The sequence below is a fragment of the Coenobita brevimanus genome, chromosome 18, assembly GCF_032717465.1.
Source record: "Coenobita brevimanus isolate Jiangsu-jjx chromosome 18, ASM3271746v2, whole genome shotgun sequence".
NCBI classification, from domain to species: domain Eukaryota; kingdom Metazoa; phylum Arthropoda; class Malacostraca; order Decapoda; family Coenobitidae; genus Coenobita; species Coenobita brevimanus.
Genome location: NC_136971.1, coordinates 13,761,101 through 13,787,507, shown reverse-complemented (window position 1 = coordinate 13,787,507; position 26,407 = coordinate 13,761,101). Strand labels below are relative to the sequence as shown.

Sequence of the window (26,407 nt, the reverse complement as noted above, 5' to 3'; positions counted from 1 at the left end):
ATAACTTGGTTTTATGCAGGACCAGAACTTATATATATCGTGCAAGATCTTTGAGCCTCAGCCGCGATGTATTACAGTCCTCTTAATGAGAACAACAGGTATAACGGTGTTGTTTCCTGGTTCAATGGTGTCCTATGAATAACTGATTTATTCTCTCGCCTTTCTGATATACTCTGATGGTATTAATTATTGCAGTGCTAAGAGGCAGACATTGCTTATCCAGTGTCTCTCTCTTCATAACTGGTAATACTAAGAACAATGGTTCGCTCTGGTTAAGTCAACAAGAAGTCACCAGTCATTTCCCCAGAATAGTTTCCATACAAACTTCAACTTAAAAGTCCAAGTGTAGGCCTAACCTTTTATTCTTTTTAATGGATGGAGGACACCTGTAATCTGGTGTGGATTTTTTTTCTTTCCTTTCTCTGTTCATATTGTAAAGAAAAAAAAAAAAAATTATACCAGGCACATCTGCATATTCCTGCCACATGATACACGGAATTATTGATCTTTATTAGTTTCATGTGTCAGTAAACCTTTCCCCCACATACTAATTAGTACTGGCAGCGAGTAGTTACTGGTGACTGATGTGAGGTAATTTGATGGCGTGACAGCACCGAGAGACCTGGATTTTATTATCATCCTGACGAAAATGCGCTACATGACAGGATGATCATCAGTTGTTTTATAATCACCTGAGGCATTAAAATTACACTGATCTCATGATTAGTCTGATTACCTATCACTGGTTATTGACTTCATATAATGCTGAGGTTTTATATATATATATATATATATATATATATATATATATATATATATATATATATATATATATATATATATATATATATATATATATATATATATATATATATATGTAAACAGTTTAATATTACTGACACTTTGATCTTCTTAATTCTGCCAGCTCTGTAGTAACTAATAACAATATTACAACCATGTGATGTGTAACAGGTTTAGATCTGCACGCAAGTTCTCATTATAAATTATGCATGAAACTAAGTTGACTTTGTCTCATTTCAGAACGGAATATTTATTAAAAGTGCCTAAATAGCTAATGTCAAAATGCTATGGGCTCCTGTGCCGTAAAAAGTTCTGGGGTTATAGGCACCATATTGTAACCCAATTACATAAAACAAGGGAACAAAATAATAATAATTAAAAAAAAAAGGACTTAACACTGTACTTGGAAGGGTAGGGAGTGAGGGGTGGATCTAAAACTTGGAATACAGAGCAGTGAACACCACGAGAGAGGACAACACCGATAGGTCAAAATGTAAACTACACCACCACGCCACAGAAGTTGCATTGGTTGCGTCACACTCACACCTCCACACCATTAGCCAAGCATTGCGATTTATGGAGCAAAGGTATGAACCACTGGAGATTTTAGATATTTCGTTTTTTTCCACTCTTTCAAATTTGATTCTAGATGTTTACAAATCGCAATGGATAATTTTCTTATCATAATTTTCTAAACATCATACAGCAGTAATGAAACTATATCTTTATCTTCTTATAACAATAGGTCTTATGAAACTTACAGCACGATGGAACCGGCATGTGTCTATGGACTTACAAAGCAGTAAACAAGGACGCCACAAAGGAAACACTGCATGAGACTGCTTCTGTGATATGCAAACTCCCACAGAAAGCCATAAACACTCATTTCTCTCAGTTCCACGTAAAAAAAGGAGTCCATACCAGTAAATGAAAAACCAAAATGAACACTATTTTCTTTTCCATTCCGCAGTCTTTTTTCCTCCCTGCGTCTGGCATTCCCATACCCTCGCTCCGCTAAAGGCCCAATGTCCACTGCTTCAACAGGGATTGTGACCTTTACGAACGAGGGGAAAACGTGGGGGTGGGTGGAGGGAGGGAGGATGGCTGTGTGTGGGTGGGGTGAGGGGTGTCAAAAGGCGTACCACACCCAAGGAGGAAAAGACCGACTCGCTATCATCAATATTATCACAAAAACCTAAGTATATTATCATCATTATCATCAACTTTTACCTTTTCAGTCATTTGGTGGAGGTGTGAGCGAGGCACGTGACTAAGAGAACAACTACACTTCTCTAATATGTGTGGAGTACTTCAGTAAGACAACAGGGATTAATGTCATATACACGAAGCTGCAGCCACAGACAAGAGTGATGCAAGGCCACACAACAACTGGTAATAATAATAATAATAATAATAATAATAATAATAATAGATGCTCCCGGGGGAAATAAAATATATATATATATAATGATGAGTTACCTGTACACCTTTTAGCAAAACTCTTTACACCTGGAGCTGGGCTGCTGCTGTGGTTCTTGGTGTGGCGGGAAGGGAAGCTGGCTGAGCGAGGACATGATTGGCTACAACAGTCGTGACGTCATAGCCACACCTACACTGATTGGCCTATTCATTTACCTGGGATCACGACGTCACACCTCCGCTCCTGATTGGCTAGCGATGAAGTCCAATGGCCGTATTCTCGCGATCTGGCTTTCTAACATTTTTCATGGTTATTTCTGCATAAGGCAAGTAAATATCCTTTCTGTAACAACTAGGCAATATATCAGACCTAAACATTATCAGAAGTGTAACCTGCAAATTAAGTGATAAAGAAGATATAGTAGAAAGCCTCCAAGACGACGAGAATATGGCCATGGATGTCTTCTCACAGGACTAAGCTTAAAATGAGGAAACATACATGTAAATACTATCACAAATTAAATCTATTGGTAAAAGCTAAAAATACCTTAACATTAGCAAAATAGCATAATATGTACATTTGTAGTAGCTGTGTCAAAGCGTTCAATACAGTGTGTGTGTGTGTGTGTGTGTGTGTGTGTGTGTGTGTGTGTGTGTGTGTGTGTGTGTGTGTGTGTGTGCAGTTTTGAAACCAGGCGTTCCATATATATATATTTTTTTCATACACACGACTAAACTAGCAAAAAATATATACAGGAAATTCATAAAAAAAACTACCACTATCTGTACTAATTATAAACCCCTGCAATCCGATGACGTATATACTTTTCATTCTACACAGGTTACCTCCACACGATTTTATTCACTACTGGTCCTCTCAGGCTCGGAACAACTCTAGTACTCTTCCAGCTAACGCCAGAGGATTCAGAAAGTAAGTCGCAGGAGTCTAGGTGATAAGGAAACCTCTCGTAGTGAAGGGGAGACATTGAAGTTATCTCTAATCGCTCTATTTCAAAAAGTCTACATTAATGAGAATAAAATCGTGTGGAGTCAAATGTGTCATCGGACTGAAAGGATTACAGAAACCACTAACAGGAAAAATATATTGTAAAAAAAAAAAACTGCTGCCGATGATATACGATTTTTTCTCTAAACATAAAGAAAAAAAAATAAGATGAAGAATGCTGAGAAATCTTTTAGGCAGAATCTTGTAAACATCACCAAAAGCAACACAAATGCAGTACTGTGTGTTGATGTTTATGTAACCTTAATGTAAATATAATGTTTCTCTCTCTCTCTCTCTCTCTCTCTCGATGAAAAGAAAAAATGGAGAAAAGATAAGATGGGGTGAGGGAGACCAGGTGAGGAAACAAGGGTAGCCAACGGAGAGAGAGAGAGAGAGAGAGAGAGAGAGAGAGAGAGAGAGAGAGAGAGAGAGAGAGAGAGAGAGACCACATCCCATTTTCACCACGTAAAAGAGGGTGGAACAAATGGCCTAAAGCCTACGAATGGGGAATGGGGATTGCTGGGGAGAGAGAGGGGGAAGAGGTGAATGAGGGAGGGGGGAAAGAGGTGAATGAGGGAGGGGAGGAAGGTGAATGAGGGAGGGGGAAGAGAGGTGAATGGGGAGGTGAGGTGAATGGGGAGGGGGGAAAGTGAAGCAAGAAGAGGGACGAGGAAAATGGGTGGAAGACATGGAAATAATAAGAAAGGGGAGAAAGCTGCTGTAGGGAAAGGATGAGGAAAGATGTAGAGGAAGAGAAAGGAGAGGAAGGGAATGAGGTGTGTCTATGTGTATGACGAGCAACACACACACACACACACACACACACACACGACCAATAAATCAATAGCAGATACATGTCCACGGCAGCTCTCTCTCTCTCCCTCTCTCTCTCTCTCTCTCTCTCTCTCTCTCTGACTACATCCACCGTCATCCTCCCTTTCAACATTTTTCTCCTCTCATCCCTCCAAATTAATCTGCCTTTCGTTTCATACTATCCATCCCTTCCTTTTGCACCCAATACGAATGCATATAAACAACACGCAAAACCGCAAACTATCGTACCGTACATACCTCCTGTGACATTTCAGGGCAGAGCAAGAGGACGATCATATTTGCACATTTAAATACGAAATCAGAGCAGCTTGTTTCCTCTCCCTCCAACTCTACCATTCCCACCCTCCCTCCACAGCTTCCCTTCATCCACCTACCAGACGTACGATTAACTGAAGCTTGCATTACCAAATCGATACGACTCAAAGACCCCCATACAACAACTCTCAACCCACTCATCAAATATCCACGCATGCCATAAACGCCCAGGAAGAACCAGGGATGCCCAAATACCGTTTTCCCACGGCAGGGCAATTAGGTGTTATGGGAAAATGGTAGAGATATCACACGTCAGCAGCGAAGGGGGAGCGACGCTGCCCGGGGGGGGGGAGGGATGGCCAACGTATCGTACCGCACCTGTTGCAGCCTCGCCTTGTTGCTTCACCCCTCTAGCTTTCTTTGTTTGCTGCTAAATTTTACTTGTATCGACACTATTGATTTCTCTACATCACTGTTCTTTGCTGTTCGGGGCCTGTGAGTTTTGTCCTTCCGAGGCTGTATATGAAATTCTATCGAGTTAAAGTGTATGTTACTGCCACTACGTATTTGCAATTTCATCTTCAAAGGCATTCTTCGCCCCTTTCAACAGCTCGGCATATTCCGGAAGTCAGTAATCACATATGACTGAAGTGACGAAAATAAACGCTGAAGAGAAATTCCTAGGATCTAAGCCAGTTGAAGTTCCAATGAAGAGCCTCACCGACGTACCCTGTATTTTGCAAAAGATTACCATGAGACAGGATGCACGTAATATAATGTCTGCGATACGAGAAATCTCACTTGTAAAAATATGAACACCGTACACACACATCCTTAACCCATTCACCACAATAGCAACAATTTCAATTCCTTCAGATCACCAAAAGATTTTTAACAACTTGGGACGAACCTCTTGTAGTTAAAGCCATACGGAATTTGAACCTTTTTAATTTTTATTCCTGTGTAAGGTATCGCAAACACTGAAATACAGTACACATATCTCCTTAGTTCCTTAACTATGGTTGTGATCTTGCCATCGCCTGACAATCTGCACATCTGTTTAGGAAGTACCTCGTGAAGAGCCATTAACCCCTTCACTACGAGGACAGCTTTTTCTACTTCCTGCCACCGCCACTGAATTTTAAGCTTAGGAAAGACCACCAGTATGATTCAATATGGTTATAGTCGATTTGTTTTCATCTGACGGAACAGGCATCCTTTAAACGATGAATACCACGTTGTCGTTGCATGATTTTCACTGAGTGTTAGTTACGAGGTAGGAACAAGTCTCCTTGGTTACTAGTCATATTTATCCTACCATCTGACTACATCTGGCCAACTATCTCCAAGAAAAAGAGGCTACAGATCTTTGTCAGCTGAAAACAATATAATCCCTCTCCTGCTGGGTGACTATAGAAAACTGCACACACGTAATAATGAATCCACTCACCACTATGACTTCTAATCCGATCTTGCTGACACCAGACGATATTACTGTGGATCGCCTGAAGTGGTTTGAAATTACCTCCATTAATTCTTTCAACCCACGATAAGGACCTGATTATTTATATATTTATGATTACCTAACTTACAAATTACTCAGCTCTGGGGAGATTTCTTGTAGTAAAGAGGTTAATGAAGGCTATATCTTGAGTTTATTTTCCTAATCACCACAGACAACTTTTCCTGATCAATCCAGATGATTTTTGTTCCTGAATAACCCCAGGCGAGTTTCACCGCATCACTCTGGACAATTTTTTTCTCTGTTTTCCCGTATCCAGACAATTATTCTTTCTCCTGTCACCCCGCATTTTTTTTTTTTATCTCTGGAAGATTTTCTTGGCACCTGGATGATTTTCTGAGTACGACGGACGATTTTATGGGCACCCTGACTGTTTTCTTATAACCTGGGCGATTTTTTTTTAGCATCAGTCGATTTCCTGAGCATCCGGACGATTTTTTGGCACCCTGGACGAATTTCCGATCACCCAGACGATTTTTTGAGCACCCCAGACGATTTCTTGCCGCTTCGGAAGGACCTCTCGTAGGGAAGAGCTTAGACAATCTCCGCCACGCACTCAGATGATTATTTTATTTTATTCTTGCTATCACCAGACGATTTTATTCATCTTCACGGGGTAACCTCTCCAAGCGAAGGGGTGATGGGGTAAATTTTCACTTCTTTCCGAGCTGCCTCCAGGGGTAGAGAATTTTAGCTACGAGAGGCCGATTTAGTTTTGGTTCGCATTACGAGAGAGAGCGATCTTGCTAGACTGGAATGGGCTTAATTTGGGTACAGGTCTCTCTCTCTCTCTCTCTCTCTCTCTCTCTCTCTCACACACACACACACACACACACACACACACACACAAGCTCATGTAAACAGACACCTTCGAGCCCGTCCGTCACTGTCAGGAGAAATATCCTACACTTAAATTGTTAGGTTAAGACGGATAAGGTTGGTTAATCAGGTGTGACAGGTTAGAATGGGCTGAGTGTGGGTTAGTGAGTCAGAAATGATAGGTTGGCACTGGGTAGAATTGAAGAAGTTAGGCTGTATGTTGTAGAAAATGGGTTGAGTTAGGCGATAGGTAAGTATAGAAAATGTTAGGGAGGACTGGGTATGACTTATTGAAGCTGGTCTAATGCCTAGCTAAGAGGGGAAATAGACGCCTTGATTAAATAAAAATAGAGAAGTTGGTTTTCATGATAGACTTTGGAAGAATACAGACTGTAGTAGGTTACTGATGAAGAAGGTTGGGGATAGAAAATTGTAGGGTAGAGTGGGGTTACATTACTATGGCTGGTTAAATAAAGGAAGGAGAATAACAGAATGGACCAGGAGAGAGTTGAAGGAGCTATAGTTTTGCCTGTCAGTAAAGAAGGAAAATAGCTGGAGAGAAATGAGTAAAGGAATTATAGTTTAAGGATGACCATGACAGAAAATAAAAGGCTTGGAGAAGGTAGGTTACAAGTGAAGAATGTAGGTTATAAGCAGGCAAAGATTGGATGGACGGGCGGTGGATGGAATTAGCCAGAACTGAGCACGTTAGGCTGGGTTAGGCTTGGATGAAAAACAGAAGAATATAATGAGTCTGAACTGAAGTAAGGACTGCCGCCTGGATGGACACCAGAAGGATACCATAACCTAAGATGGAAAAAATGTACGTTTGCTTGGAATGAAGGAAATTTGAATGGACGAGGCTAGCGTGAAAAAATCTGATGAGAAACATGTACAGTTCTTTCAATCCGATAACTTACTAATTTATTCTTGTAATTTCTCGACGGTTTTATTTAGCTTTTGGGAAATAATGAAGAGGTAAATGAAAGCTTTATCTAACCTCTTCAGTTCCAGAAGTTTCTCCAACGCTGAATAAAAAACATGGACATAAAAATACGTCATCGGGCTAAAGGGTTACTTGGCTAGACTATACTTCAGGTAATCTCAACTCGTACTTTTGTGATTAAAGACAACGCAGGTGTAATTACTGAAGAACAATAACAGCTACGAAGAACACAGCTCCGATTCTGAGGAAGTGTGTGTGTTTCTGAATATTCTGTTACGATTGTGTGTGTGTGTGTGTGTGTGTGTGTGTGTGTGTGTGTGTGTGTGTGTGTGTTTTCGTGTGGGGGAGTGTGGTGACTGCGCCTTGAAGCATAAAGTTGAGATGATAGGACCAAGGTAGGCAACTTGTGTCGATCTGTGCTGACTGTTGTGGGTACATGTGACGCTATGTGATGAGGTATGGTGCTAGTAATTTGTGACGATGATGATGATGATGATGATGGTGGTGGTGGTTGTGGTGGTGGTGGTGGTGGTGGTGGTGGTGGTGGTGATGATGATGATGATGATGATGATAATGTGGGTGACAGTAGTGATTGTGCTGGTTGTAATGTATGGTTGTGGTGGTGGTGATGTGGTAGTGATGTGTTGGTGGTGATACGCAGATGTGGTAGTAATTTGTTGTAGTGATGGTTCGTGGTGGTGCCAATATTCATGGTGGTGTTCTGTGGTAGTGGCGGTGGTGGTGGTGGTTTGTGGTTTTTGGTGGCAGTGGTGGTGGTCTGTGATTTTGGTATACCGGTAGTTTGTGATGGTGCTTGTGATAGTGTGTGGTGACAAAGGTAGTTTGTGGTAAGTGGTAACAATGGTGTTTAGTGGCAGTGGTAGTAACGGTCACTGAAGGTGACGGTGGACTGTGGTGGTGACGGTGGACTGTGGTGGTGACGGTGGACTGTGGTGGTGACGGTGGACTATGGTGGTGACGGTGATAGTGATAATGGTCTTTGGAGGAAGCCTGTATGCATGTTAAGGTCTATTGCGAGGGCAAAACTACCCGTAAAGGCAGAGTTTAATAATATTATTATATTATGTATAAAGATGATAATTTCCATCCGTCAAATTACTCAGGTTTTTTTACGATACGCTATTTTCACCAAACTTACCATACATAAATAACTGAAATAAATAAATAAATAAATGAAACCTACAAAGAGGCGTCTGAACTATGTAAGCGTCCGTCATTATATACCTGTCCAAACCTTGAACACGCAATCAAGAACTATTAGAGTGTAATTAGCGAGACCAGGTAATAACTCATGGGAGCGGACCTGCAGCTACTATATTGTAGTATTAGTAGTAATAAATGAAAAAAAAAAAAACGCATAACTAGGCCTTACTGTCGTACAAACTGCAAATTCGGTTGGTAAAACAGATAATCAGTCTAACGATGAGAACGATTCACACACACACACACACACACACACACACACACACACACACACACACACACACACACACACACACACAACAATGCACGTACACAAACTCTTATAAAATTTTACGTACACGAAAATCTCACAGGCTTCCAGATGTAACCTTTAAAAAGAGTTGCGTGTACGTGACCAGCGAGGCGTATCAGCCCGCAACCACTGCACTGTTTGTTTATATCTGACGGAACGGGACTACTCTCACGACTTTAATATGTGACTGCATGAGTTTCGACGAGCCTAAGCTATGGGTTAAGAATGAATCTCCATGGTTATAAGTAAAATCAACCCTCCCAATTTGACTTAACTCTGGCCATCAATCGAGCTGAAAAGGGTTAGGAGGTTGGAACGTGATAGAGATCGCTGCGAACTGTCATTCCCTTCAATCTCATGATGTATTTCTAATGTACTCGTCTACCCTCAGACGATTTTATTCAGCTTAGGGAGAGAAATGAGGTCGTTAAGGGGTTAATGAGAGTCTCTAACCCCGGCCCTACAGACTGCTTCTCCAGTTAATCGTCCGGAAGCATTAAAACTAACAGAATATTATCGGATTGAAAAGGTTAAGTGCTACAGTGATAGCTTTATTTCTACGCTGCATTCTGATCGATAATTGTAGTGTTGTAACAAGTGTCTCTGCTGAATAATTCCTTTTTGTTGTCTTCGGAAATTTCATTCTTGCCAAACATGACTCCCCCTTAAATCCAGTTATAAAGTCATCCCTTTCACAGCAACAACTAACACCTAGTCGTTCAAATAACACTTCAAGTCTCGCAGGTATGATTTTGAAACCGTAACTTAATAACAACTTCGTAAATAACACCCAACAGAAGCAGAGTTTAAGCGTCCCACACATTCCACAAACAGACCTTGCTATGTTTCCTCAGTTTTTCAATTTATTATTATTATTATATTATTATTATTATAATTATTATTATTATTATTATTATTATTATGATTATTATTATTACTATTATTATTATTATTATTATTATTATTTTACTTCTAGCCTTTACAAAACTGTTTCTGCCTTACACTTCATACGTGTCAGGTTTAATGCTGCACTTACATTCTTCAGGTGCGTACTCAACGTTCTTCGAGTGCTATCCCAAGCCCGAAAATAAACAGCAGTGGATGTAAAGTGAATATAAAAAGTGCTCTGGTTGTGAATATGTTCCGCGGGAAACGTAAACCACGTAGAAACACCGGCAAAGTGCTACAAGTACGGTTCTCTTATGCCGTTAAGTAACCACAAGTGAATCAAGTGTCACGATTAAGAAAGTGACATGCGTCGCTATGGCAATACACCACAATTCTGAAACACGTGAAGAACACGCGGAAAGTGCGGTTCTCCACATCCGGTAAGTAAACAAGAAAATAAAGTGTCGTGGTTATGCAAGCGCTCGATAACTGAAGCAGACGAACATTTGCAAAGTGTCGCAAATGCCATCAGCCCCCCCGGCACTTCATCACCCTCACAGATGCCAGAAGTGAATGACAAATCAATACATCAATGTAACATAAATCACATAACCTCGACAGTTGAATTTTCTTGTTTACTGCTGCCCAAAGACGATCCAACACTAAATAAATAAATAAATAAAGATAGCTGACTGTTTTTAACCCATTCAGCTTGAGGATGTGTTTTTTCTCCTCATTCTTGGTGTACCCTGACGATTTTTTTAAGCTTCGTGGAGACCTTTTGCGAGGGAGGAGATTAATGAAGACTGATTCTATAGCCCCGTCACTGCGAAATGGCTGCAATACAGGTAATGCGTGCTTCATTCGTCATCATCATCATCGTCATCGTCATCGTCCTCCTTCTCCTCCTCCTCATCATCATCATCAAATGCTAAAGTTCCATACAACCCTTCCAAAGCACTTAAGACGGCTCATAAGAAATAAAAATCTAACAACAACGATTTAAAACTCCACAGACGATATTAATCAGATCAGGAGTGACTTTATCGACATGGAAAAATCAACAGCTCCCCTCCCCCCCAAAAAAAAAAAAAATTACGTCCTTGGGCTTAACCACTTCAATCCGATGACGCCTTTACTACTTTATTCTTACTTTCAAGCGATTTTACTCAGCTTAGGAGGGACTGTGCTAGAAGGGTTGGATGTAGGCTGAGTTAATCCCTTCATTACTGGACCTGCGTAAAATTCCTAAATAAATTCGTCACCTGCCACAGAGAGAGCAGATTTTAGGTCCATGGAGTGAAGGGGTTAAAGGGACACGAGCGTCCTTAGCCCTCTCGTCATTGCGGATACTTTTATAACCAGACGATTTTGTGAGGCTGAGGGAAATCACAGGTTTGTATTTCACCCTGGCTAGCGAGACGATTTGTACTCCCTCAATGACTCTCTCTCTCTCTCAGAACCAGACGATTTGTGAGGCTAAGGGTGATCACAATTTAGCCTATGATTTTGGTTTTCAAGACGATTTTTTATTCCCTCGGTGATTCTCTCTCTCTCTCTCTCTCTCTCTCTCTCTCTCTCTCTCTCTCTCTCTCTCTCTCTTTCTCAGGGTTCCAAAGTCAAGGCCGCAGTTCAGCACTACATTTAACCCCTTCAGCCCGAGGACGTCCGTCAATTCTGTTGCCACCAAACGATTTCTCTTTATTCAGCACGGGAGACTCAAAACTGGAAATGTCAATCAAAACCACCATTAACCTCAATAATAATAATAATAATAATAATAATAGTAGTAGTAGTAGTAGTAGTAGAAGTAGCTGTAGTAGTAGTAGCAGCAGTAGTAGTAGTAGTAGTAATAGTAATAATAATAATAATAATAATAATAATAATAATAATAATGCCAATGGATTAAACAGATTTCTTGTCCCGCACTAAGTCAAGTCCAGCTCGTTTCCCAATACATTTTTTTTTTTACAGCACATTTTACAGTTGCTAATATGTTAAGGACGTGTGGCATTGCAATAATAACGTCACCACAAAGTCATTTCACCTAACAAATTACCGTCAGCGAAGTGCAATCAGAGAGAGAGAGTGCAATATGTCACTTGCACATCACCGACTTGGCGCCGATGAAGTGCCGACACAAAATTTGACGTAAAAGTGTTAAAAGGGGCGCAATATAATCAATCAATGAAGTACAGCCGTAAAACAACTTTAAAATCACAAGGGTCACGTATATACCACGGAATATGCACCAGTAAAAAAATATATAAATGTAAAATGAAACTAAATGTAAATGTAAATTAGTCAACAAACACCGCACTAGTGTTTAAAAAAGGCACAGAAAAAAAGAACTTCACAGACCACTACACAAGCTTCACTAAAGTACCACAACACTTAAATTACCAACGTGAAATAAAAAAAAAATCGCACATACAATTATCTTAAGTGGAAATTTTTAAAAAGTTACCAACCACTGATTATGCAACAAAAAGTATGATTACAACACGAATTTCCTTAGTCAAAAAAAAAAAAAAAAATCGCACATGAAGGTCAATGAATACTGTAAAATTGCGTAAATATGCCACATGAAAACACTAAAAAAAAATAGTACTGTTTTACTAGCCAAAGTGCGGACGAACACCCTTCAACACTGTAATAATATTCACAGCAAGCGGAGTCAGTGTGTTACATCGCATAAGACGGAGTTAAAGTTGCGTGGCTGTTACGGCGCACACGACTGAGGTGGTGGCTGTGCAAATGTTGGTGTTGCTCGTTTCCTTCACAAGTATGGGTAACTTTTTTTTTTATAAGTAAACACACAGACACACGCACACTCACCTTAAAGTGTTGGCTAGATGGGCAATCCTCCTTCCCCTCGCACGCACACACTCTCTTTCCCTCCTCTCTTTTTCTCTCTCCCTTTCCCCCTCTCTCTCTTTCTCTTTCTCTCCCTGTGTTCACCTGCTCCTCTCACACATCTCGCTCTCCCTCCCTGCTCCAGCCAAACTGCCTCCACCACCACCGCCTCTCCCTACCTCTACCTCCCTCCCTCCCTACCTTCCCCTCTCTCTCCCTCTCACCCAAGGCCTCTCTCCCTCCGTCCCTCCCTCTCTCCCTCCGTCCAAAAAAACTCTCTCTCTCTCTCCTCTCTCTCTCTCTCTCTCTCTCTGCCCGTGTCCCACCTCTTCCTCATGTCCCTCCCTATCTACCTCTCTTCTCCACTCTACCTCCACCCCTTCCTGCCTCACCCAGCCTCTTCTTGCCCCTCCCTCCGCCTCTTCCTGCCATCCTCCTCCTCCTCCCTTCACCTCCTCTTCCTACTTCCCTCCCCTCCTCCACCTCCTCTTCCTCCCTTGCTCCCTCCCGTCACCCTTTGTTTCTGCTTCCCTCTCTCCCTCCCATTACTGCCTCAATCCCTCCCTGTACCTCATGTTTCCTCCTCCCTCCCTCCATTCCTCTCTGTACCATCTCTTCCTCTTTATCTCCATTACCTCTTCCTCCCTTCTACTCTTCGTCCCCTCTTCCTCTCCTGTTGTCTCTTTCCCTCCCTTTGCTTGCCTCCCTCTCACCTTTTATCTCCCCCTCCCCCTTCCTACCTCCCTCCCTCTACTCCCTCTTACCCCCCTACCCCTTGCGTCTCTCCTTCCCTCCCTTCCTCCACAGTCTCTTTCTGGCCTACCTCACTCTCCCTTCCCTCCCTTTACTCCTTATTACTCCCTCCTGTCCTCCTTTCCTTCACCGCCCATTCTCTCCCCCCCTCTCCCTCCTTCCCCTATCCCTCCCTCTCTACCTCCACCCCCGTCAACCTCCCCCCCTCCCTCCCCTCCTGTCTCCCTCTCGTTCCTTCCCTCTACCGCCTCCTCTTCCCACACCGCTCCCTCTCTCCCTCCCGCCTGCCTCCCTCCCACTCGCTCCTCTGGTTGGCTGGCTCGGAGTTGCAGATTTCAAAATGGCGGTAGGGTCGAGCTGAACCTTGTTAAATATTTTCCCATCGCTTCGCCCGCCTCCTGCCCCATCCCTCGCCACTTCCCCATTCCCCACGCCTTCCCCAATCAATCCCCATCCCCCCTCACCCCCCCAAACAGCCTGGAGGGGGAGAGAGAGGGGAGGGGAGGGTGGAGGAGGGGGAGAGGGGGAGGGAGGGGTACACACAGACACCTCCCACCAGAGAATGTCGAGGTGGCGGGGTGCGAGGTTGGGTGGGTGGGGAGTGAGGGGGTTAAGGTGGGGAGATAATGGGGAATGGGGAAGTGATGGGGTATAGGGGAGAACAATGAGGTTTAAGTGAGGATGAGATAATGGAGAAATGGGGAATATAGGGATGAGAGCAATGGAAAAAAATGGAAATGCTACTGGAAAAGGGGGGGTGGGGAAGTGACAGGGAAGGGGATTGTGGTTGAGAGAGAGAGAGAGAGAGAGAGAGAGAGAGAGAGAGAGAGAGAGAGAGAGAGAGAGAGAGAGAGGTGCAGACGTGAAATGTTAAAAAGAAAAGGAAAGGTGATAAACAGTAATAATGAGCAGGGAGAAACGACCATCACCACCACCACCATCACCACACCACCACCACCACCACCACCATCACCACACCACCACCACCACCATCCCTTCCCACCAACGGATGAGGTGAAAAATAACAAGGTATATAAAAAATGGAAAAATGAATATAATGGTAATGGGTGATGGAAAAAGTCTGTAGAAAAGGGTGAAGTGGAGGAGAAATACTAAGTGCCATAATGATGATGATGGTGATGATGATGATGATGATGATGTTTTTGTTGTGGTACCAAGCTCATTTGAACAATATGATGATGATGATGGTAACTAAATACTACTACTACTACTACTAATAATAATAATCATCATCATCATCATAATCATAATGAAATAATGACATCAAATACATCATGATAATATGACACGGATCATCACAATACATCTAATGATTATGAAAATGATGATGAAGATGATGATATTGATGGTGATATGCCAGAACAGATATCAGGGTGAGTGGGTGGGGGAAGATGGTGGGGGTGGGAGGGGAAAAGGAGTTAAAAAAAAAAATGACGATGGAAAAGAAGGCTAGGGATGAATAACAGGAGGGAGAGAGAGAGAGAGAGAGAGAGAGAGAGAGAGAGAGAGAGAGAGAGAGAGAGAGAGGATGCGATAAAATGCGATAAGGGGGTTGATGGGAGACAGAAGTGAGGGAATGATGGAAGGGGAGAAAATAGGATGGAAGAGACGAAATGGGATGACAGAGAGAGAGAGAGAGAGAGAGAGAGAGAGACTGTGATGGTGGTGGCAATGCAAGACAGGAAATTGTTATAGGTGGGAGTGGCGATTGTGGTAGTTACCGCAATCGTGTCGGCGGGTGATTGTGGTAGTTGTGGTAGCGATGGTGGCTGTGGTAGTTAAGAGTATTTTTTTGTAGCGATGGTGGTAGTTATTGTAGCGATGGTGGTAGTTATTGTAGCGAGGGTGGTAGATGTAGTAGTGTTAATGGTAGCTTTGATTGCTAGTAGCGATGGTGGTAACTGTGGTAGGGAGGGCGGTGGTCGTGGTAGTGATGGTGGTAGTTGTGTCAGTGAAGGGAGAAGCTGTGGTAGCGACGGTGGTAGGTGTGTGGTTAATATATGTACTGCAGCAGCTTTTGACTGTGGTAGTATCAGGCTGTGGTGGTTATATTTTATTGATAACAGAGGTAGTTGTGATAACGGTGGTAGTTATAATGGTTTCTGTGGCAATTTAAAATCACAGCCCTTCTGGTAGTCGTAAAAACTTTAGTAATGGTAGTGGTGGTAGTCATGGGAATTGTGGTAGTTGTGGTAGTCATGGGCATTGTGGTAGCTGTGGCGGTGGCGGTAGTTGTGGTAAAAATGGTAGCTCTAGTGACTATGCAGCTCTTACGGCAATTAAAAATCATAACAATTATAGTAGTCGCGAACTGTGGTTGTGGTAATTGTGGTCGTCGTGGAATTGTGGTAGTTGTGGTAGTCGTATAAATTGTGGTAGCTGTTGTAGCCGTGGGAATTAGGGCAGTTGTGGTAGTCATGCGAAATGGAGTAGATATAGTAGTCGTGGGAACTGTGGTAGCTGTGGTAGTCGTGGGAACTGTGGTAGCTGTGGTAGTCGCTGGAACTGTGGTAGTCATGGGAACTGTGGTAGTTGTGGTAGTCATGGGAACTGTGGTAGCTGTGGCAGTGGTGGGAGTGGTGGTAGCTGTGGCAGTGGTGGGAATGGTGGTAGCTGTGGTAGTGGTGGGAACTGTGGTAGCTGTGGTAGTGGTGGGAATGGTGGTAGCTGTGGTAGTCGGGGGCACTGTGGTAGCTGTGGTAGTGGTGGCGGTATCTTTCTCGAGTACTGGTATTCGTGGAGGGGATTAATACTGTAGTTATTGCGTGCGGATATTGGTAGTTGTTGTAGCAATTGTGGTAGTCATTGTTGTTATTTATGGATTGCAACAAACATTACCTACGTTGTTGTTTTCATAGCAATCTGTTTTTGTTGCTATGACTGCTGCTATTACTACTGCTATCATTATCACTATCATTGTCATTATTATCATTATTGTGAAGACTGTGACTCCTCCTACTCCTAATCCTACTACTACTACTACTAAACTACCACTACTACTACTACTACTATACAATACGACACAACATTACTACTACTACTACTACTACTACCACCACTACCACCATCACCATCACCACTAGCATTACTACCATACTATACTACTACTACTACTACTATAATTTGGACCATCAGAATACCTATTAAATTTTTACCTAAAAATTTATCCCTATTTACGAATATTGCCCCTGACAAATGAACATTATTCCAACTATATTTACTTACCGACAACAAAGGAAAACAATCAACAAATGACGTCATCCCTGGGGGTGGGGAGGGGAGGGGAGGGGAGAGAGGGGGGGAGGGGAGAGAGGGAGTTCCGGGGTGAAAAGTCGATGAGAGTTGAATAAGGTCAGAAGGGAGGGTGAGTGAGTGAGCGAGGGGATTGAGAGATTGAAAGTGGGGATATGAGAGAGAGAGAGAGAGAGAGAGAGAGAGAGAGAGAGAGAGAGAGAGAGAGAGAGAGAGAGAGAGAGAGAGAGAGAGAGAGAGAGAGGAGTGAGAGATTGGAAGTGGGGATATGTGAGAGAGAGAGAGAGAGAGAGAGAGAGAGAGAGAGGGGGGGGGCGGGAAGTGAGTAAAGACGAGAAGAAAGGAACTGAAAGGGAAAACTGAAATCTGGAAATAATGTAGAAAGGCAGAGGACCTGAGTGAAGGAAAAAAGCGAAAAAAAAAATTGAGGGAGAGAAGACCTGAGTGAGGAAGAGAACCGAGAGAGAGAGACGACTAAGGAAGAGAGAGGAACCAAGTAGAGAAAGTGAGAAAAAAGATAAGGGCGTGAAATGAGAGGTGAGGAAGTGTGAGGGAGAAAAGGGGAATATGAAAGACGGAAGGGAAAGCGAGTGAGGGAAATGAGAGGGAGTGTGAGTGAGGGGGGTGTGAATGCGAGTGAGAGTTTATGAAGTGTGAGTGAGAGGGAATGAGTGTGAAAAGCGAATGTCTGTCTCGACAAGGTGAACGAGTGAGTGAAAAATGAGTGGCTGATGAGGACGTGCAGGTGAGAAGTGAGATAGTGTGAGAAAGTGTGATTATGATAGAGTGACGGAGGCAGAGCGAGAGAGGAGTGAGTGAGGAGTGAAAGAGTGGGTGCATGAGCTTTAAGGAGGATGTACTAAATGAGAGAGAGAGAGAGAGAGAGAGAGAGAGAGAGAGAGAGAGAGAGAGAGAGAGAGAGAGAGAGAGAGAGAGAGAGAGAGGCGATACTATGAATGTGAGTTAATATAAAAGTGAGCAACGATAAATGATGAATCAACGTATGGGTAAAAGGAAATGTAAAAATGGATGCAATGAGAAAGTGAGTGAGTGAGCAAGAGTGAGTGAGTGAATGTGAATAAGTAAACGAGCGAGAGGGAAAGTGGAAATCGGAGGGAGAGTAAAAAAATGATGAGTGGGTGAGTGTGAAAGAGTATGTTTGTGTGTGAGAGTATGTGAGTGAGTGACGGGGTATGTTAGTGAGTGAGAGTATGTGAGTGAGTGAGGATGTTTGTGAGAGAGTGAGGATGTTTGTGAGTGAGAGAGTATGTTAGTGAGAGAGAATATGTGAGTGAGTGAGAGAGAATGCTAGTGAGTGAATGAGAACGTAAGAAAAGGGATGAGTAAATGTAGATGCAATGAGTGAGTGAAAGTGAGCGAGTGAGTAAGAATATGAGTGAAATGGTAAAGAAAAAAAAAAACTCGTAAAAGCAGGTGAAAGACAGGATGATGCGATGGAAGTGTTAGAGTGAGTAAGGGTGAGTAAAAGGGAGTGAGAAAGAAAAGTTGCCAGTGTAGATACAAAGTGTGTTAAAGTGAGTGAGAAAGGGGTGAGTGAGTGTGTGAGTAGCGGTCAGACAGTGTAAAGAGAGATGGATGGGTCAAAAGTGAGAGAAAGTGAGACAGTGTTGGAGTAAGTGAGTAAGCCAGAGTGAATAAATGTGAGTGAATGCTAGAGTAAATTTGAGCGAGTTAAAGATGATAAAATGAGTGACTGAGTGAGCATGATAATCAGTGTCTTAGAGTGGGAGAGAGAATGGTAGTGAGTGAGTGAGTGAGGAAGCGAGAAAACGATTCACTGAGTGCGTTAGAAAGAGTGAGCGAGAGTGAAAGTGAGTAAGGGCGATACCAAGAGTGAGTGTAAGCGAGTGAGTGAGTCGGGGGGTAAGAGAGTGTAAAGAAGATGCGAAGAGGGTGTTAAAAGTGAGTAGGAGTGATACAATGAGTGTCAGAGTGAGTGAGTGAGTGAGTGAGCGAGTGAGTGAGTGAGTGAGTGAGTGAGTGAGTGAGTGAGCGAGTGAGTGAGCAAGTAAGTGAGTGAGTATGAGTGAGGGAGGGTTGAATATTTGATCAGGTCTAAGAGTCTTGCCTAATACACCATTCATGTTTGATGACCCACCTCAACCCACTTAGACCGGTGGGGAGGGGGAGGGTAAGGAGGGGAAGAATAAGGAGAAAGGAGAGAATAAGGAGGGAGGAAGGGAATATGGAGGGAGGAAATAAAGTGAATGGAGAGGAATAAGGAGGGGATGAAATAAGGAAGGTAATTAGGAGGGAGAAATAAGGACAACAGACAGATTAAGGAACAGAGAAATAAGGAGGATGGATGGAATAAGGAAGGAGGAGGTAAGGAAGGAAACAGGGAAGATGGAGAGAATAAGGATGGAGAAACAAGGAGGAAGGAGAGAATTAGGAGGGAGAAACTACGGAGGATAAAGTGAATAAGGTGAGAGGAAATAAGGTATTAGGAGCAGGATATAAAGATGGAAAATAAGAAAGGAGGAAAGAGGGAAGACGGAGAGATTAGGGCGGGTGGAAATAAGGAGGAGGGAGAGAATAAGGGCAGGAAATAGGGAAGATGAAGAGAATAAGGAGGCAGGGAATAACGATGATGGAGAGAATAAGGAGGGAGGAACTACCGAGATTGGGGAGAACAAGGAGGGAGGAAATAGGGAGGATGGAAAGAACAGGAACGGGGAAAATATGGAGGATGGAGTAACAAGAGAGCAGGAAATAAGGAAGGAAATAGAGAGGGTGAGAAAACGATGAGGAAGGAGGCAAAGTGAAGAAAAAAGAATAAGATGGAAGCAAGAAGGAATGACAACAACAAAGAAGGAGGGACAATGAGTAGTACATGGAGGGAAGAAGGGAGGGACTGAGGGAGGAATTAAGGAAGCTAAGAGACGGGGGGGGGAGGGGGAGCAAAAAGAATACGGAGAGAATGAGAGAAGAAAATGATAGGCGGCGGATGAAACATGGAGGAAGGGAAGAAGGGAGGAAGGCAAAAGAAATTATAGAAGGAGAGATGGATAAAGTATATGCAAGAATAACTGAAATAAAAATACAACAACGAAGAAGGGGAAAATGAGAGAAAAATAAAGATGAAGGGAAGAGGACACTAAAGGAGAGAAGACATGGAGAAAAAAATAAAGGAGAGAAGAGGACAAGGAGAGAGGAAGAGGAAAGGAGAATAAAGATGGAAGGAAGAGAAGAAGGAAGGGGAAGAGAGCATAATAAAGATGAAGGAAAGAGAACACAGGGTTAAGACGAGGAGAGAATTGCAAGGATGGAAGGGAGAGGAGGAGGGAGGAGGGCGGAAGGAGAGAAAAATGAGGATGATGTGAAAAGAATAAAGAAGGGGGAGAAGAAGAGAATAATAAGGATGCCAAGAAGGGAGGGAAATTAATAAAAATAGCAGTGACGAAGGAGAGAAAAATATATGCGAGAGGGAAGAGAGAGACAATTAAGAAAGGAAAGGGAGAGAATATGAGGGGAGAGTAGGGAGAAAATTAAGGGAAGGAAGGGAGAGGAAATTAAGGAAGGGATGGAGGGAGGGAAGGGAGAGAAATTAAAGGAGGGAGGGAGGGAATGGAGATGATACAAAGGATGAGAGTCAAGAAATAAAGGCACAAAAGAATGAAGAGAAAGGGAGAGGAGAGAGGAAACAAGAGTGTACGAAAGCATGAGAAGGGATGAATGGAAGAGAAAAGGAGAGGTGTGGAAGGAAATAATTACTTAAGGGATAAAAAAATAAAGAGAGACTGACAATAAGGGAATGAAGATGTAAATATGCATGGGAAAAGGAAAATTAAATATATGGGAGAAGAAATGGGGACATGGGATTGGGATAAAGGAGTGGCATGAAGGTGTGAAGAAAGGTCGTGGTATGACAGATTGTACTCTTCACAGAATGAAGGAATCACATGCTGAAAGGCTATATTATCTATCTACCTATTTATCTATGTGTGTATAAATTAATCGTTCCTTTTCACAGTAACTTGGCCCACATTTTCATCCTTTTGTAGCTTGTTTCACGTAGGCTAGATCAGTGGCAGAAAAACATAATGCTACAACTCTACATCCTATCCAGAACACTTCTTCGTGACTAGCATCCTCTTCTAGTATTAGCCTAGTGTTACAGATAAGCACTGAAGATGGAACGTTGACAACTGTAGGCCAGGTTGGAGTAAATGGAGTATAAAATCAAGATGTCTGGTAACTAGAAGCGATGATAGTAGTCTAAACAAGCATTCTTATTCACGACTCCAGTTCATGAGGAGATTTTATGCTTCCTGATATAAAACCGAGACTCCCGATCAGCTCTGACGTCGGCAAGTTGGGCAGATATGGGTCGAGACTATGCGGGTGCTGTGTGGCCACCTTGACTCAATCAGCTCGGGGACGTATTTTGTGTTTAAATCTTGAAATCTCCAGACAATTTTATTTAACTACAACGAGACATTGCAGCTGAAGGTTATTGATATCGACTCAGCTCCATCATTACTCGAAATCTCCTTAAACTTAATAAAAATTTTCTGAAGGTAGTAGGAAAAAAGGTTTTAAATGATGAGAACTTGGAGGAGGATGTATACACAAAAACGTTCTGTGAAAGATTAACAGAAAAAAAAAAAGGAATGAAACGGTTCGGTTCATATGTCTTGACCTACTGCGAAAAGGAATGTGTGAAATCTGATGTCCAACCAGCCTGATGACTCCATCCTTCTGTTGTAGCTTATATTGCACACGTAGCTCTCATTTTCAAAATCTGCCCCTTCACGTTCCATCTCCTCTTTCACCCTCCCATTCTCTCCCTTCTCCTCTGTCGTTCTTTCATCTTCACACACTCCCTACGTCCCTTCCTCTATCTCTCCTCTCGCTCTGTCTCCCTACTTCCGTCTTCCACCATCTATCCTACCTGCTTCCCCCCCTTCATACTTCTCTTCCTCTCTACCTTACATTCATCCACGGTCCTACTCTGCCCTCATCCCTCTTCCTCTCAGTCTGTCTCCTTCCTTCCCCGTTGTCTGTCTCCCTTCCCGATCTTCTCACAACTTACTTCACAACTGTCCATATTCTACTTACCTTCACTTCATTCCCCTCCCTCCCTCCCTCCATCTTTCGGTCTCCTCTCTCTCTCTCTCTCTCTCTCTCTCTCTCTCTCTCTCTCTCTCTCTCTCTCTCTCTCTCTCTCTCTCCCTCCTCTTCCTCATATCTACCCTCCCATCCTTTCCTTCCATCCGCCTCCTCCCTCCTCTCCCTCCCTCCCTCTATACGATCCATCAGCTTCCTCCTCTCCCTGCTCTCCATCTGCCAGCGTGCCTCCCTCCCTTTTATCCCTATAAATCCCCTCCCCTTACCCATCCCCTCCCCCCTGTCTCGCCTCCCCTGTCTCTGCCCTGCTCCAATCATACAGTATTCACACACCTGCCACACCTGAGCCCTCCAGGGATTGTCTTCCATTATAGGGCTCTCATACAGGTGCCAGGTGTAGGGCCGGTGTGGGGGAAGGTGGGTGGCAGGTGTGAGATGTGGTGTATGGTAGGTGTGAGATGTGGTGTATGGTAGGTGTGGGAGGTGCGGTGTATGGTAGGTGTGGGAGGTGTGTGGTAGATATGATAATGTTGGGTGTGGCAAACGTGGGGTGTTGTAGGTTTGGGGCGCTATGGGTTTAGGGTGTGGTAGGTTTGGAGTGGGACAGGTTTGGGATGGGATACGTGTGGTAGGTTTGAGATGTGATAAATATGTGGTTTGTGGTACGTTTGAGGTGTGATAGGTGTGATGTGTGGCAGGTTTAGAGATTCGGCTGTGTAAGTAGGTGTGGTCTGAGGTAGATGTGGGCTGTGGGAAAATTAGGTCGTGGCCAGCCATGGTAGGCAGTGTGCGGTATTGATGGGTAAGAGCTGACAGGTGTGGTATGTGGTAGGTGTAGGGGGACATGAGTGTTATTATAGGTGTAGGGAATGGCTGTTGTGTGGTTGGTATAGGGTGGGTGTGACACATGTGAGGTAAGTGGTGTGACAGGTGTGGATGTGTGGGAAGGTGCAGTGGGTGGTGTGGCAGGTGCGTGGCTTGAGGTGGATTACTGGTGTGTGTTGTCAAAGGGAAGGCAAATTAATGGCTACACTTGGAGACACACACACACACACACACACACACACACACACACACACACACACACACACACACACACACACACACACACTAAAACCTGGCAATGAACTCAACCCTTCAATCCAACGACACATTTTTACACTGCATTCTAGCAACCTCTTGATTTTAATGAGGGTGGTGGTAGGTGGGGACGCTCACCATCCACTCACTCGATGTAGTGCTGCTCTCGGGTGTCTGCCCTTTCCTCTCCATTCTTCTTTCCTTCCATTCTCTTCTGTCTTTCTTTCCTTCATTCTTTCCACTTCCTTAAGCCTGTGGGTGACTCTACACTGAGTGACAAGGAAAATGGTTTACTGTGCACCAGGAAACCATTTACTACGCTGGGTGGTAACCATATAACCAAATTTTGGCGCCTGGTGGTTTAGTAGATAATTATTGCGCTCCAATCGGATTGATCCGGTGAAGGTTTATATCCAAGGGGTGGTTGGGGTTGATTGCTCATGTAATGCCACTCAGGGATGAGTGAGGCTGGTCACTCTCATCTTAAATGTCGGGACCAACTGCCTAGCCCCGGGCTCCTACGCTCCTCATGGGGCAATGTAGGATTGGATGATGATGATGATGATGTAAATGAAAGCTAAATCTAACCTCAAATGCACAAAGTCTAAGCTGGATAAAATCGCCTGGAGAGAGAAGGAAGAAAATAAAGACGTCCGCAGGTTTCAGGAGTTACGAAAATATGCAACCATTAACTAAAAAAAAAAAAGGTAAGTTTACAGTCAAGGCTACATGGATGTTACGAATCTCATTTTAACTTTAAAATAAGTTAACAATTACAGGCGATATTTCCATTTCTCAGGCGCGGCACTCAAAAGGTGTAAAATTTAAAGTTATATAAACAGAAAAACACCCTCCCCCTGCATGGACTTCCGGAAAATAACTTATATACTTTTTTTTTTTTTTGTGGGGGGGGGGGCAGTTTTTCAGTGGTAATATCGGTGCGTTTTAATTTCATAAGAGCCCTTAGGCGTTTACAAGGAGGAACATATACACACCTGCATGTAAATCGTGTTCAATGAGATCGTGTTCACTGTGATAAAACCCAATCGGCCCAACATGGATCACAATAGGGTGCAAAATCTTCTCCATGAACACAATTTCCTCATCTGGGTTCAAGGTCTTGCGGTAATCACAGTCTATCCTTAACTTCGTCTTCGCGTAACATCCCTTTTCTCCAACAGTCATCGTGGAAAGTCCTCAACTCCTTTCGCCCATGAACGTCACTTTCATTTTCTTCTTGCTACCGTCACACGAAATTCTTCAACTTCAGGGACTGGTCTTGTGGCGAAGGGGTTAATGGTGATCGTTTCTAACCCCGTTCGCCAGTAAACGTCTCTCCTAAGCATGACGGAAAAGTTTGGCAGTAAAATGATAAAGAAAATATCCCTACATAATGAAGAGATTAAAAATATCAATTAAACTGTGTACACCGCTTAATGCCTTCAACACTATAATCGATTTGTAATTTTCTCCTTAATATCTCCTGATGATTCTCTTTAGGGCACGAGAGACTTTTTGATTTTTTTTTTTTTTACCCGACTGGTAGCAGGGATAAATCTAATAAAACAAAAAAGATAAATAAATAATGAACGCTCTTGAAGAGGTTAAAAAACATGCTTTTTGTAATTTTCGAACCAAAGTATTCCAGTTAATATTTTGGCAGCTATCGGTAGTTTGAACCAAGACCATCCTGCACAACATCGGTCCACATCCCGTCTGTTTACCTGTGGACACCAAGAGTTACATGTTCGCCTTTGGTACGTGCGCTTGGCTACCTTGCTAAGACGATACTGAAAGTCGCATCCGGTTAAATCTACGGGTTACACGGGTTGGGAGTGAAGGATGTTACGGTTAGGACTGAAGGATGTGACTTTAGCAGCTGGACAGGCCCGTTTGGTACGGTCAGTGTAAATACTGTACCTGTAAATACTACTTGGGTTCTTTTTCCTCTGATATTTTTTCATGCCCATTCCACATTGTTGTGATGGAATGAAAAGACTACATTCGAAAAAAAAAAAAAAAAAAACTGCATGAAAAGCCGAATTACAACTGAAGAATTCGCTAAAATACAATAAAAATATTGTCACACTAAGCAATCTAAAGCCCACCTCTTTCACAATATGCAAAATTGAATAATAAAAAAATAAAAAATTCACTCGCACTGCGCGTCAGTACAGTAAAATATATTAAAACAATATAAAAGAACATGTAGCGAGCGTCAACCGGTATCTGAACGTTTAAAAAATGACCACTGACAGCATTGGGGGCGTCGACGGCGCCTGTTTGAGAGAGGAAGTTCAAAATCCGATAACATGTTAGTTTTTTCTCCAAAAGGTTTAAGTTAACTTCAGAGGGACATTTTGGGCTGGAGATCCTACATACAACCTTTAACAACCCCATCAATACCGGAAATGTCCAATAATCTCTTCAGTTCAATGAACATTATATTTTGCTGCCTTAAGACGAATTTATTTAGCTCACGAAGGAACATCAGGCCTATGGGGATACTGGAGACTGTTTCCAACTCCATCATTACGAAACGGATTTTTCCAGAGAAACTAAACAGCCTGTTACACTAAATGTAAAAATATGTCACTGGATTCAATGACAATTTAAATGGTTTGTATATACCAAGAATTAAAAAAGAAAAAAAAGTATGCCACTGGACTGGAGGGGTTAAAGCGATGACAGGTGCTGATATTGTCGACGAGGTGGACAAAGAGGGACCGTGAGGGTGAGTTTAGCGCGCCACCAACCAAAACAAAACCCGGGATAATGTGTGTATATATACGTTACGGCAGTTGGGCAGGTTTGGCACGCTCTAAAAGCATTCACACTTTACACAAAAAAATGTATATATAGCTGCAGAGTAAACAAAAAAGGCTGAAGCACGACCAGCACAATATTTAACGAACGTCCGAAATACCGAGACACGATTTACCGAACATTCACTACACCAAACACTCGTTTTACTGGTCAAGATTAAAAGACTCTCTCTCTCTCTCTCTCTCTCCCTGGATTTTGCTCATGACAATATCGCTTGGTATTAGTTTGATGTAAGTGGCAAAGTAATATCCGATTGTCGAAAAGGTTCTATGGGGTCATTTTTAATCCTTGAACCAATGTATTTCTCTTATGTATGTAAAATCGTCTGTTGCTAGTTTGAGCAAAATATCTAAGTGTTCGTAAGAAAGAAAGGTTAAACACTGACACGTTGCCCTTTATCTCGAGGGACCAACCATATTAAGATGATACTCAATGTGCTACTGCGGATTCATTGCCAGACGCCATGTATCCCAAACGGGGTGGTCAAGGGCTTAGAGTTCATTGTTTTACAAGGAGGGGCAC

At 42.9% G+C, this 26,407-nt stretch overlaps 1 protein-coding gene across 6 annotated transcripts in view; it reads right to left on the bottom strand.

Annotated features, from left to right (window-relative positions):
• Positions 1–26,407, bottom strand: part of LOC145391500 (CUGBP Elav-like family member 4) — an 884,867-nt gene that overhangs the window by 148,041 nt on the left and 710,419 nt on the right. Inside the window, exon 1 of one of the 6 annotated variants that reach the window (XM_080266125.1) lies at positions 12,845–12,993. The exons of the other annotated variants lie outside the window; for them this stretch is intronic. The gene's annotated coding sequence lies outside the window, so the exon portion shown is untranslated. Of the gene's footprint in view, positions 1–12,844; positions 12,994–26,407 lie in introns of those variants that run through there. 6 annotated transcript variants of the gene reach the window in all.